Below are 11822 nucleotides of genomic sequence, written 5' to 3'. Positions count from 1 at the left end.
GACTACCCACCACAGCAAATGGCCATCCATCGGCAGGGATGTGGATACGTGTGCGCACATGCCCCAGGTGTGCTTCGTGGTTGCTGTGCCTATGCATGTATGTGGTATGTGTCTTGACTGTGTGTATAGTGTTTGGGTGCCTATGTATACATTACATAGAGCGTACACTGCATGTTTGTGCAATTGTATGTGTGTGGATGACTCACATGTAATTGACGTGTGGCTCCCTTGTGTGTATGGTGTTTTGGGAGCCTGTGTACACACGTATATGGAGCATATACTGCATGTGGGTGGAAACCAATGACTCATCTGTGCATGGTGTGGGTCTCTGGCATATAATACATTCACTGTTTCAGCTTGTGTGCAGTGTAGGCTGTGTCTGTTCTTTGGGGAGGTGGCATGCATGTAAATGGATGGTGAGTGTGTGTGTGTTTGAGGGGATGAGAGATGGGACCTATAAGGAAACCACACTGATCTGCAAGGAGGTAGTTGGGTCCTTTCTAGGATGAGTCTCTCAGGCCTGCCCAAATGCAGAGAAATGCTAGGAGCATGAGCTATTTGGAAAGGGGGCCCCAGGTGAAGATGGACAATAGACTGATCCCAAGAGGATAACATGATGAGTCAGGGTGAGGCTCAGGAGACCTGGAGGATGGGATGGGGGCTCAGAGTGGGGGTCTGGCCCTCCACTGGGACAGATGAAAGCAAGAGGTGGCTCAAAACAGAAAGACAAGGGAGGCAGTCACCCAGCAAAGCCTTCAGGAAGTGTGGCATACAAAGACTTGGGTTCAAATCCTGGCCTCTACCACTTCCTAGTTGTGTGACCACAGGCAATTGATTTAACTTCACTCAGCCTCAGTGTCCTCATCCACAAAATGGACTGCTATAAAGTTGAAAATAACATAATATATAAAAGGCTTAAAACAGTGCCTGGTACACAGAAAGCACTGAGGAGGTACTCATTACTGTTGCTTGTGACTATTATTTTCCTCCTAGCCCCATTGCTGCTAGTATCTCAGCCCTACCAGACCAGGAGGCCATGGAGGGTTGCACCACCATCTCTACCAGTCATGCAGTCTTAGTCCTAGGATGCATGTCCCTCAGGGAGCACCCACAGTCTCCCTCCTGTTCCCCTGTCAGACTTGGAGCTTGCCTGCTAGAGCAGCTGTTATCTGGGGAGGTGACATGTGTGTGTCGGTTGATGGGGGAGCTTGAGGACAGCTGCCTACTAGGGGGCTGGACTTCCACCCAACCTCTTCCCACAGCCAAATCCTGGGGAGCATTTGTTCATTCATGTATTCATCCATGGATTGAGAACCTGCCAGGAACTGTTCTAGGAGCTGGGAACATGATGGTGATTGCAATAGAGGCTGTAGGTGTTTGGGCAGTTCAGTATCACATACCAGTTTTAAGTATCAAAACATTAAGCAAAGAAATAAAATGATGTGATTGAAAATTTGAGAAGGTCACTTTGGCTGCTGTGGGAAGAATAGGCTAAAGTGGAAACAGACAAGAGTAGAAGCAGAAAGATCATGTAGGAGACTATTTTAATAGTGCAGGCGAGAAATGATCATGGCAGAGATAAAGTGGTAGCAGTGGGCCGGGCGCGGTGCCTCAAGCCTGTAATCCCAGCACTTTGGGAGGCCGAGACGGGCAGATCACGAGATCAAGAGATCAAGAGATCAAGACCATCCTGGCTAACACAGTGAAACCCCGTCTCTACTAAAAAATACAAAAAACTACCCGGGCAAGGTGGCCGGCGCCTGTAGTCCCAGCTACTCGGGAGGCTGAGGCAGGAGAATGGCATAAACCCTGGAGGCGGAGCTTGCAGTGAGCTGAGATCTGGCCACTGCACTCCAGCCCAGGCGACAGAGCGAGACTCCGTCTCAAAAAAAAAAAAAAAAGTGGTAGCAGTGAAGGTGGTTTAAGAGGTGGGATGCTCTGGAATATATTTTTGAAGCCAAACCTGCAGGGTTTATGAATGGACTTGCTGTTAGAGGAAAAGGAAAAAAAATGGTAAAGATGACTCCAAAGATTTTTGTCTTGAGTTTCTGAGTAAATGATGAGTGCTATGGTCTGAATGTTTATGTGCCCAAAATCCCTATATTGACATCTTTACCCCTCAAAAGTGATGGTATTAGGAGGTGGGGCCTTTTGGAAGTTGAGTAGGTTATGAGGGCAGAGTCCTCATAAATGAGATTAGTGCCCTTTTATTAATATTATAAAAGATGTCCAAGGGAGTTTGTTTGCACCTTCTGCCATGCAAGATTACAATGAGATGTCCATCTGTGAAGGAAACAGACCCTTAGCAGACACCAAATCTTCTGGTACCTTGATCAGGGACTTCCCATCCTCCAAAACTGTGAAAAATAAATTTCTATTGTTTATAAGCCACCCAGTCTGTGGTATTTTATTACAACAGCCCAAATAGATTAAGACAATGAGTTACTGGATAAACCACATTACTGGGCTAAAAAAGACGGTGGGAGGAACATGAGAGAGATAAGAGTAATTCCAAAGCTTTACTGTGGGCTTGTTAGGTAGTATAGTGGACATCACAGAAACATCAAATAGAAAGACAGATGTGTGAGACTGGAGCTCAGGGGAGGTTGGGCCGTAGATATTCATTTAAGAGTCAATCATACCCAGCAAAAGGCTAGATGAATCTACCAATGGAGCGAATGAATAGAGAATAGAAGGGGACCTAAGACTGAGGTACAGGGAATGCTAATATTTATAAGTAGACTAGAAGGACAATTTTAAAAATGAGATGGAGTGGCCAGCAAATGAGATGGAGTGAAAGAACAAAAAAGAAAAAGTGTCCCAAGAAGGAAGGAGTGATCACTTCTGCTTCCAGCCAAGATGGAGTAACAGAGACCAGACAACCTCACACTGTAAGCAACAAGAATACCAAAGCATTGTTTCACAGCTTTTTATCATACAATAAGCAGCACAGAAACTGCATCCCTGAGAGAAGGGAAACAAGGCACCAGCTCACTGCATAGAGGCAATTTTCAGGTCTTAGCAAAGAGAATGGGGACCAAAACAGAACTCAGCAGTCTGACTGAGTTGAGAAGTTAGAGATGAAAGTTCAGGAAGCCAAGGAAGCTACTGTAAGGCAGAGCACCAGTTAGGAGGGACCTACAGCGAGGGAGAGTTTTAGAGGTCTGTAGAAATGTCCTTGCAAGTCTATGACTGAGTACTGATCTACACATGCATAAGAGGAAACTACCCAAAGATGAAGAAAGAACCATCAGCATAAAACAGACTGACCAATTCCCAGAGCTCACACAGAACTGGGAATAGACTTCCTAATACCTGGAGCATTGGGTAGAAGCCACAGAGGGGAATTGCCTTAGTATTGGTGCTAAATTATGCCTAGACTAAAAGTTGCTTTGGACCTACCATAACAAATTTAAAAGGGTTGAAAAGTTCCAATTCATTTCAAGTAACCAAGCATCAGAAGAAAAACAACACTATCCAAGTAAAATAAAACCAGCAACCAACAAACAATACCTTTGTTTGATCTTCTTGGAATCCCGTTAGAAGATCAAATAACAATATCTAGCACTGAATAAAAAATTACCAGGTATGCAAAAAAAAAAGAAAATTTTTTTCTGCATAACCAGAAGAAAAATCAATCAATAGAAACAGACCCACAAATGGTGAAACTAGCAGACAAGGAAAGTAAAACAGCTATTATAATACTACATTTTTCAGCTAGGTAGAGAAAAAATATGAACATGATAAGAAGAAAAATAGAAGATAGAAAAAAGAAGCAAATAGAAATTCTAGAGATTAAAAAACACAGTATATTAAATGAAAAATGACAGATTTGACACTGCAGAAGAAAAAGAGCAATGACGCTGAACACATAGCAATATAAACTATCCAAAATGAAGCATTAAAAGAAAAGAGATTGGGAGAAAAAAAGTCCACAGGGTGACCTTTAGAACAATATCAAGCAGTCTAATATATGTGTAATTGGAGTCCCGAGGTGGGAAAAAAGGAGAAGCAGAAAGGTTATTTGAAAAAAAAGACCAAATTTTTTCAAATTTGGTGAAAACTATAAAACCACCAACCTAAGAAGCATAATGGACTCCAGGCTGAAGAAATCTAAAGGAAACCATTCCAAGGTACATCATAATCAAAATGCTGAAAATCATGATAAAAAAAAATCTTAAAGGCAGGCAGGCATTTTATGCATAGAAAAGCAAAGGTTAAACTGATAGCAGATTTTATGTCAGAAAGGCATGCAAGCCAGAAGAAAACAGAAAGACATCATTAAGGTACTGAAAGAAAAAGTTAAAAAAAAAAATCTGTCAATATAGAATTTTTCTTTTTTCTTTTTCTTTTCTTTTTTTTTTTTTTTTTTTTTTTTTTTTTGAGATGGAGTCTCGCTCTGTTGCCCAGGTTGTAGTGCAGTGGTGCGATCTCGGCTCACTGCAAGCTCCGCCTCCCAAGTTCACGCCATTCTGCCTCAGCCTCCTGAGTAGCTGGGACTACAGGTGCCCACCACCGTGCCTGGCTAATTTTTTGTATTTTTAGTAGAGACAGGGTTTCACTGTGTTAGCCAGGATGGTCTCGATCTCCTGACCTTGTGATCCGTCCACCTCAGTCTCCCGAAGTGCTGGGATTACAGGCGTGAGAAACCACTCCCAGCTTTTTTTTTTTTTTTTTTTTTGAGGCAGAGTTTTCCTCTTGTTGCCCAAGCTGGAGTGCAATGGTGCGATCTCGGCTGACTGCAACCTCTGTCTCTCAGGTTCAAGCGATTCTCTTGCCTCAGCTTCCCGAGTAGCTGGGATTACAGGCATGTACCACCATGCCCAGCTAATTTTTTGTATTTTTAGTGGAAACAGGGTTTCGCCATGTTAACCAGGCTGGTCTTGAACTCCTAACCTCAGATGATCCTGTCTCGGCCTCCAAAAGTGCTGGGATTACAGACATGAGCCACTGTGCCTGGCCCAATCTAGAATTTTTTACCCAGCAAAAAATCTTTTAAATCTAAAGGTGAAATAAAGACTGTTTAGACAACCAAAAACTGAAACAATTTATTGCCTGCAGAGCTGTTCTACAAGAAATGATACAGAAAGTTCTGCAGGCAGCAAGAAATAATACCAGATGGAAATTTAGATCAACACAAAAGAATGAAGAGCAGCAGAAATGGTAAATATGTGGGTAAATATAAAAGGTTTTATTTTTTCCTCATTTTGAATCTCATTAAAAGATTATTGGTGGTTTTAATAAAAAGTAATAACAAAGTACTGTGGAAGTTAGTTATACCATGTGTACAAGTAAAATTTATTTTTTATTATTTTTATTTATTTATTTATTTATTTTTATTTTTTGCATCGAAAAGCTTTATTTCCATTTGGTCCGAGGCTTGTTAGGGTAGTTAAGAAAGCTGCCTAGTGGCTGGAGGGAGAGGCTTAGGCAGAAGCCCTATTACTTTGCAAGGTGCCCTTCAGAAGTCGCTGGGCTCAGAAGGCTCTTAGTCATGCTTGAGAGTGAGCCTTTGGAAGAGATACTTGCCCAGCCCAGCCGCCAGGCCAGCCAGCCTGCCTGTGGAGGTTGGTCAGGTGGTCACCCATCTTCTTGATGAGCTTCACTTCCTCATCTAGGAAGTGAGTCTCCAGGAAGTCACAGAGATGGGGGTCTGTGTGGGCAGAACCCAGGGCCTAAAGATCCAAAAGGGCCTGGTTCAGCTTTTTCTCCAGGGCCATGGCGGCTTTCATGGCATCCGGGGTTTTACCCCACTCATCTTCAGCTGGCTTCTTGATGTCCTGGAAGACAGCACGGCCGCCATGCTGGTTTTGCATCTTCAGGAGACGCTTGTAGCCCTCACGCTTCTCCTTGGCCAATTTGTGGAAGAAGTGGCTCACGCCTTCCAGAGCCACATCATCACGGTCAAAATAGAAGCCCAGGGAGAGGTAAGTGTAGGAGGCCTGAAGGTACACATTTACCAGGCTGTTGACGGCTGCCTCCACGTCGGTAGAATAATTCTGATGAATCCGGGACCTCATGGTTGGTCGGCAAGAAGGAGCTAACCACAAAAACTGTGCTGGCAGGTCCCAGAAGCAGGAGATGGCCGAGAAGATGGTCCCAGAGGTTGCAAGTGGAGAGGAAATCGGAGGGTGGTCGGAGGCTGGAAGGAAGAGTCCCTGGATCTGTTCCATCCAAACACTGTTGAAGCAAGATACAGACCGGCGGGACCACCAAACTGCCCGAGTAAAACTTATTAAAGCAACAGCAAAAAAAGCAGGATGAGGGAAATGGGAGTATACTATTATAAAGATCTTACACTGTATAAAGTGGTATATTATTTGAAACATTTGACTGTGATAAGATAAAGATGCATATATAAACCTTGGATTCACCACTTAAAACTATTAGGTTGGTGCAAAAGGTTGTGGCAAAAACCGCAATTACTTTTGCACCAACCTAATACAACAAAGAGAAAATAAGCCAATACTGAAGATTAAAAATGAAATTTTTTAAACTCATTTATTACAAAAGAATGCAAGGAAAGAGGGGGAAAAGGAACAAGGAACAAATGAGGAAATAAAAAAGAAATAGCAAGATGGTAGAGTTAAACCCATTTATATCAATAACTTTATTAAGTGTAAAGTTCTATGGCCGGGCACGGTGGCTCATGCCTCCCAGCACTTTGGGAGGCTAAGGCAGGTGGACCACCGGAGGTTAGGAGTTTGAGACCAGTCTGGCCAATATGGTGAAACCCCATCTCTACTAAATATACAAAAATCAGCTGGGTGTGGTGGCAGGCACCTGTAATCAGAACTACTCAGGAGGCTGGGGCAGGAAAATCACTTGAACCCAGGAGGTGGAGGTTGCAGTGAGCTAAGATCACACCACTGGTCTCCAGCCTCAGCAACAGAGTAAGACTCCATCTCAAAAAAAAAGGTCTAAACAGCCCAAAAGGCAGAGAGTGTCAGATGGGATCCAACTGTATGTTATCCACAAGAAACCAACTTTAAATATAAGGACACATATAGGTTAAAAGTGCAAGGATGTAAAAAATACACCATGTTAACACTAATTCAAAAAATTTATAAGAAGTAGATTTTCAGAAAAATCTCACACTTATAGAATACACCACTCAACAACAGAAGAATACATATTCTTTTTAAGTTCACATGAAACATTCACCAAGATCATATTTGGGTACAAAATAAGTCTCCAACTTAATATGATTAAACTCATGCAAAGTATGCTTACTGACCACAATTTAAATTAGAAATCAGTAACAAAAAGACATCTTTTAACTGAAAATCCCTCAAATGTTTGAAAATTAAACAATACAGACACTGGCCGAGACAGCACAGACAGACCAACCCATTGGGGTGTTTCGCGAGTGTGAGAGGTAAGCGCTGTGGCCTGCATTTCCAGACCTGCCCTTCACCTGGTTCATGGCACCTTGTGAACCCTGGCCCCTGCCACCTGCAAGTCGGTAACCATGCTGCGCTCCTGTGCTGCGGCCTGTGGCTGGACTGCCTGCGACACCCTGCCTGCTGCTGCCCAACTGGCTGGCAAGATGAAGCTCTCCCTGGTGGCCACGATGCTGCTGCTGCTCAGTGCAGCGTGGGCCGAGAAGGAGGACAAGGAGGATGTGAGCACGGTGGCTGGCATCGACCTGGGGACAACCTACTCCTGCATCAGTGTGTTCAAGAATAGCTGCATGGAGATCATTGCCAACGATCAGGGCAACTGCATCACCCTGTCCTATGTGGCCTTCACTCCTGAATGGTAACATATGATCGGCGATGCAGCCAAGAACCAGCTCACCTCCAACGCCGACAACATGGTTTTTGATGCCTAGCGGCTCATCAGCTGCAGGTGGCACAACCCGTCTGTGCAGCAGGACATCAAGTTCTTGCCATTCAAGGTGGTTGAAAAAAAAACTAAACTATACATTCAAGTTGATATTGGAGGTGGGCAAACAAAGACATTTGCTACTGAAGAAATTTCTGTAATGGTTCTCACTAAAATGAAAGAAATTGCTGAGGCTTATTTGGGAAAGAAGGTTATCCATGCAGTTGTTGCTGTACCAGTCTATTTCAATGATGCCCAACGCCAAGCAACCAAGGATGCTGGAACTATTGCTGGCCTAAATGTTATTAGGATCATCAATGAGCCTACAGCAGCTCTATTGCCTATGGCGTAGATAAGAGGGAGGGGGAGAAGAACATCCTTGTGTTTGACCTGGGTGGTGGAACCTTCGATGTGTCTCTTCTCACCATTAACAATGGTGTCTTCGAAGTTGTGGCCACTAATGGAGATACTCCTCTGGGTGGAGAAGACTTTGACCAGCGTGTCGTGGAACACTTCAAAAAGTACAAATAGCATTTGTACTTTTTGAATGTACAAAAAGAAGACCAGCAAAGATGTCAGGAAAGACAATAGAGCTGTGCAGAAACTCCGGCGCAAAGTAGAAAAGGCCAAACGGGTCCTGTCTTCTCAACATCAAGCAAGAATTGAAATTGAGTCCTTCTATGGAGGAGAAGACTTTTCTGAGATCCTGACTCAGGCTAAATTTGAAGAACTCCACTGGACCTGTTCTGGTCTACTATGAAGCCTGTCCAGAAAGTGTTCGAAGACTCTGATTTGAAGAAATCTGACATTGATGAAATTGTTCTTGTTGGTGGCTTTACTGGAATTCCAAAGATTCAGCAACTGGTTAGAGTTCTTCAATGGCAAGGAACCATCCCATGGCATAAGCCCACATGAAGCTGTAGCGTATGGTGCTGCTGTCCAGGCTGATGTGCTTTCTGGTGATCAAGATACAGGTGACCTGGTACTGCCTGATGTGTATCCCCTTACACTTGGTATTGAAACTGTGGGAGGTGTCATGACCAAACTGATTCCAAGGAACACAGTGGTGCCAACCAAAAAGTCTCAGATCTTTCCTACAGCTTCTGATAATCAACCAACTGTTACAATCAAGGTCTATGAAGGTGAACGACCCCTGACAAAAGACAATCATCTTCTGGGTACATTTGATCTGACTGGAATTCCTCCTGCTCCTCGTGGGGGTCCCACGGATTCAAGTTACGTTTGAGATGGATGTGAATGATATTCTTTGAGTGACAGCGGAAGACAAGGGTACAGGGAACAAAAATAAGATCACAATTACCAATGACCAGAATCACCTGACACCTGAAGAAATTGAAAGGATGGTTAATGATGCTGAGAAGTCTGCTGAGGAAGACAACAACTTCAAGGAGCACATTGATACTACAAATGAGTTGGAAAGCTTTGCCTATTCTCTAAAGAATCAGTTTGGAGATAAAGAAAAGCTGGGAGGTAAACTTTCCTCTGAAGATAAGAAGGCCATGCAAAAAGCTGTAGAAGAAAAGGCTGAATGGCTGGAAAGCCACCAAGATGCTGACACTGAAGACTTCAAAGCTAAGAAGAAGGAACTAGAAGAAATTGCTCAACCAATTATCAGCAAATTCTATGGAAGGGCAGGCCCTCCCCCAACTGGTGAAGAGGATACAGCAGAAACAGATGAGTTGTAGACACTGATCCGCTAGTGCTGTAATATTGTAAATACTGGACTCAGGAACTTTCGTTAGGAAAAAATTGAGAGAACTTAAGTCTCGAATGTAATTGGAATCTTCACCTCAGAGTGGAGTTGAAAATGCTACAACCCAGGCGGCTGTTTACTGCTTTTCAGTAGCAGTTGCTCACAAGTCTTTGGGGGTGAGAAGAAGAATTGGCCATCTTAAAAAGTGGGTAAAAACTGGGTTAGGGTGTGTGTTCACCTTCAAAATGTTCTATTTAACAATTGGGTCATGTGCATCTGGTGTAGGAAGTTTTTCCTACCATAAGTGACACCAATAAATGTTTGTCATTTACAAAAAAAAAAGAAAATTAAACAACAACATACTTCTAAATAACATACAAATCTAAAAAACCTGTGACAGAAATTATAAATATTTTTAACTAAATGAAAACTAAAACACAACACATCAAAATGTGTGGAGTATAGCTAAATCAATGCTTAGAAGATTTATAGCATTAAATGTTTATATTAGAAAATCATAAAATTCTCAAATCAATTATCTAGTGTTCACCTTAAGTTATTTAAAAAGGAAGAACAAGTTAAACCCAAAATAAGCAGAAAAGGTAAATTAGAACATAAATCAATAAAATAGAAAACAAAAATAATGAAACCAAAATCTGGCTCTTTGAAAAGATCAATAAAATTGATAAACCTTTAGTCAAACAGAAAGAAACAAAAGATAAAATAACAATTACCAATATCAAGAATTAAAGTGGGTACATCACTATAGATCCTGCCGATTCTAAAAGGACAGCAAGGGAATGACATGGTATGAATAATTTTATGCTAATAAGTTATATAAGCTAGATAAAATGGACAAATTTCTTGAAACACACAAACTACCAAAGCTCACTCAAGAAGAAACAGATAACCTGAATAGTCCTATATCTATCGAAGAAATGAACTCATAATTAACAACCTTCCCCAAAGGAAACTCCAGTCCCAAATGACTTCACTGCTAAATTATAATGAACATTAAGTGAAGAGATAATAACTATTCTGCACAAACTCTTCCAGAAAATAGAAGGAACATTTCCCAACTCATTTTATGAAATTAGCATTACCCTGATCCCAAAACCAGATAAATAAATTAAAAGGAAAAAAACCCCACTGACCAATCTCTCTCATGAACATTAGATACAAACATCTTTAACCAGCAAGGGACTTGCTAGCTGTGTGGATTTCTGCTGACAGGGGTTACATGAAGATAGAGAAGTTATTTGAACTCAGCAACATGGAGCTCCAGTGTTCCTACCTTCCAGACACCGGACCTCTCTGCCACCTGGACATTCCTGTGGTTCCTTCACAACCTCTCAGGCCACATACCCCTGCTTACCAGTTTCAGCCAGTTAACCACCTCACTCAGCTCCTGTCTACCACAACTGTCATCCAGGTCACAGCCTACCCTGAGGTTGTGGCAGATATTGATCAGTGCCTACCTCCAAATTAGAACCACAGACTTTCCTAAAATTTGATGATGGGGGTATAGGACATGGGATAGCATATTCTCAGGGTATGAAGATTGACAGGTTCTCAGGCCACAGGGGTCAGGGCCATCTGGAAGCTAAAATTGAGACTGGCAGATTGTTCTTAAGGATCCCTCTTGAGGTCCAGTGGTCCCTAAACAGCATGCAGGCAACCACTTTAATATAAATGATTGGCACAGTCCTTGGTGATTACAACACAGGAAAGGAAACTGAGCAAGGCAGCACAAAGCAATACCTTCTGGCTTCTCAATTCTGCCCCTGGACACAACAGACTCACACTATGTGCAGTCAGGCTAGAAGAGTCCTGGTGTCCCTTACTCACTAAGCCCCAGCCAAAAGCTGGGTCCATGCTGGAATACTACAAATACAGCCAAAAGCTGGGCCCACTGCAAAGAATACCAAGGTGCTGCTTAGCATACCATTCTTCACAGAGTCCCTATCCTAGTTCCTTGAAGTCATCTTAAATGTATATATGATGTATGAATATATTGTTGTTTGCTTCTCTCTGAGCATGTGTGTCAGCTTAGGCCCTCCTAGAAGCAGATACCAGAACAGAATTAGAAGTGCAAGGTAGGCCGGGCGCGGTGGCTCAAGCCTGTAATCCCAGCACTTTGGGAGGCCGAGGCGGGTGGATCACGAGGTCAGGAGATCAAGACCATCCTGGCTAACAGGGTGAAACCCCGTCTCTACTAAAAATACAAAAAACTAGCCGGGCGTGGTGGCGGGCGCCTGTAGTCCCAGCTACTCGGAGGCTG

General features: G+C 42.9%; 2 pseudogenes across 1 annotated transcript; one reads left to right on the top strand and one right to left on the bottom strand.

Moving 5' to 3' along the window:
• Positions 1–5501: 5501 nt before the first annotated feature.
• Positions 5502–6020, bottom strand: LOC111529598 (annotated as a pseudogene). The gene has a single exon (XR_002727470.2). The product of XR_002727470.2 is annotated as a ferritin light chain pseudogene (transcript).
• A 1529-nt stretch (positions 6021–7549) lies between these two features.
• LOC111529581 lies at positions 7550–9533 on the top strand (annotated as a pseudogene).
• The last annotated feature ends 2289 nt before the right edge of the window (positions 9534–11822 follow it).

The sequence above is a fragment of the Piliocolobus tephrosceles genome, chromosome 1, assembly GCF_002776525.5.
Source record: "Piliocolobus tephrosceles isolate RC106 chromosome 1, ASM277652v3, whole genome shotgun sequence".
NCBI classification, from domain to species: Eukaryota; Metazoa; Chordata; class Mammalia; order Primates; family Cercopithecidae; genus Piliocolobus; species Piliocolobus tephrosceles.
This window is presented reverse-complemented; position numbering and strand designations above follow the sequence as displayed.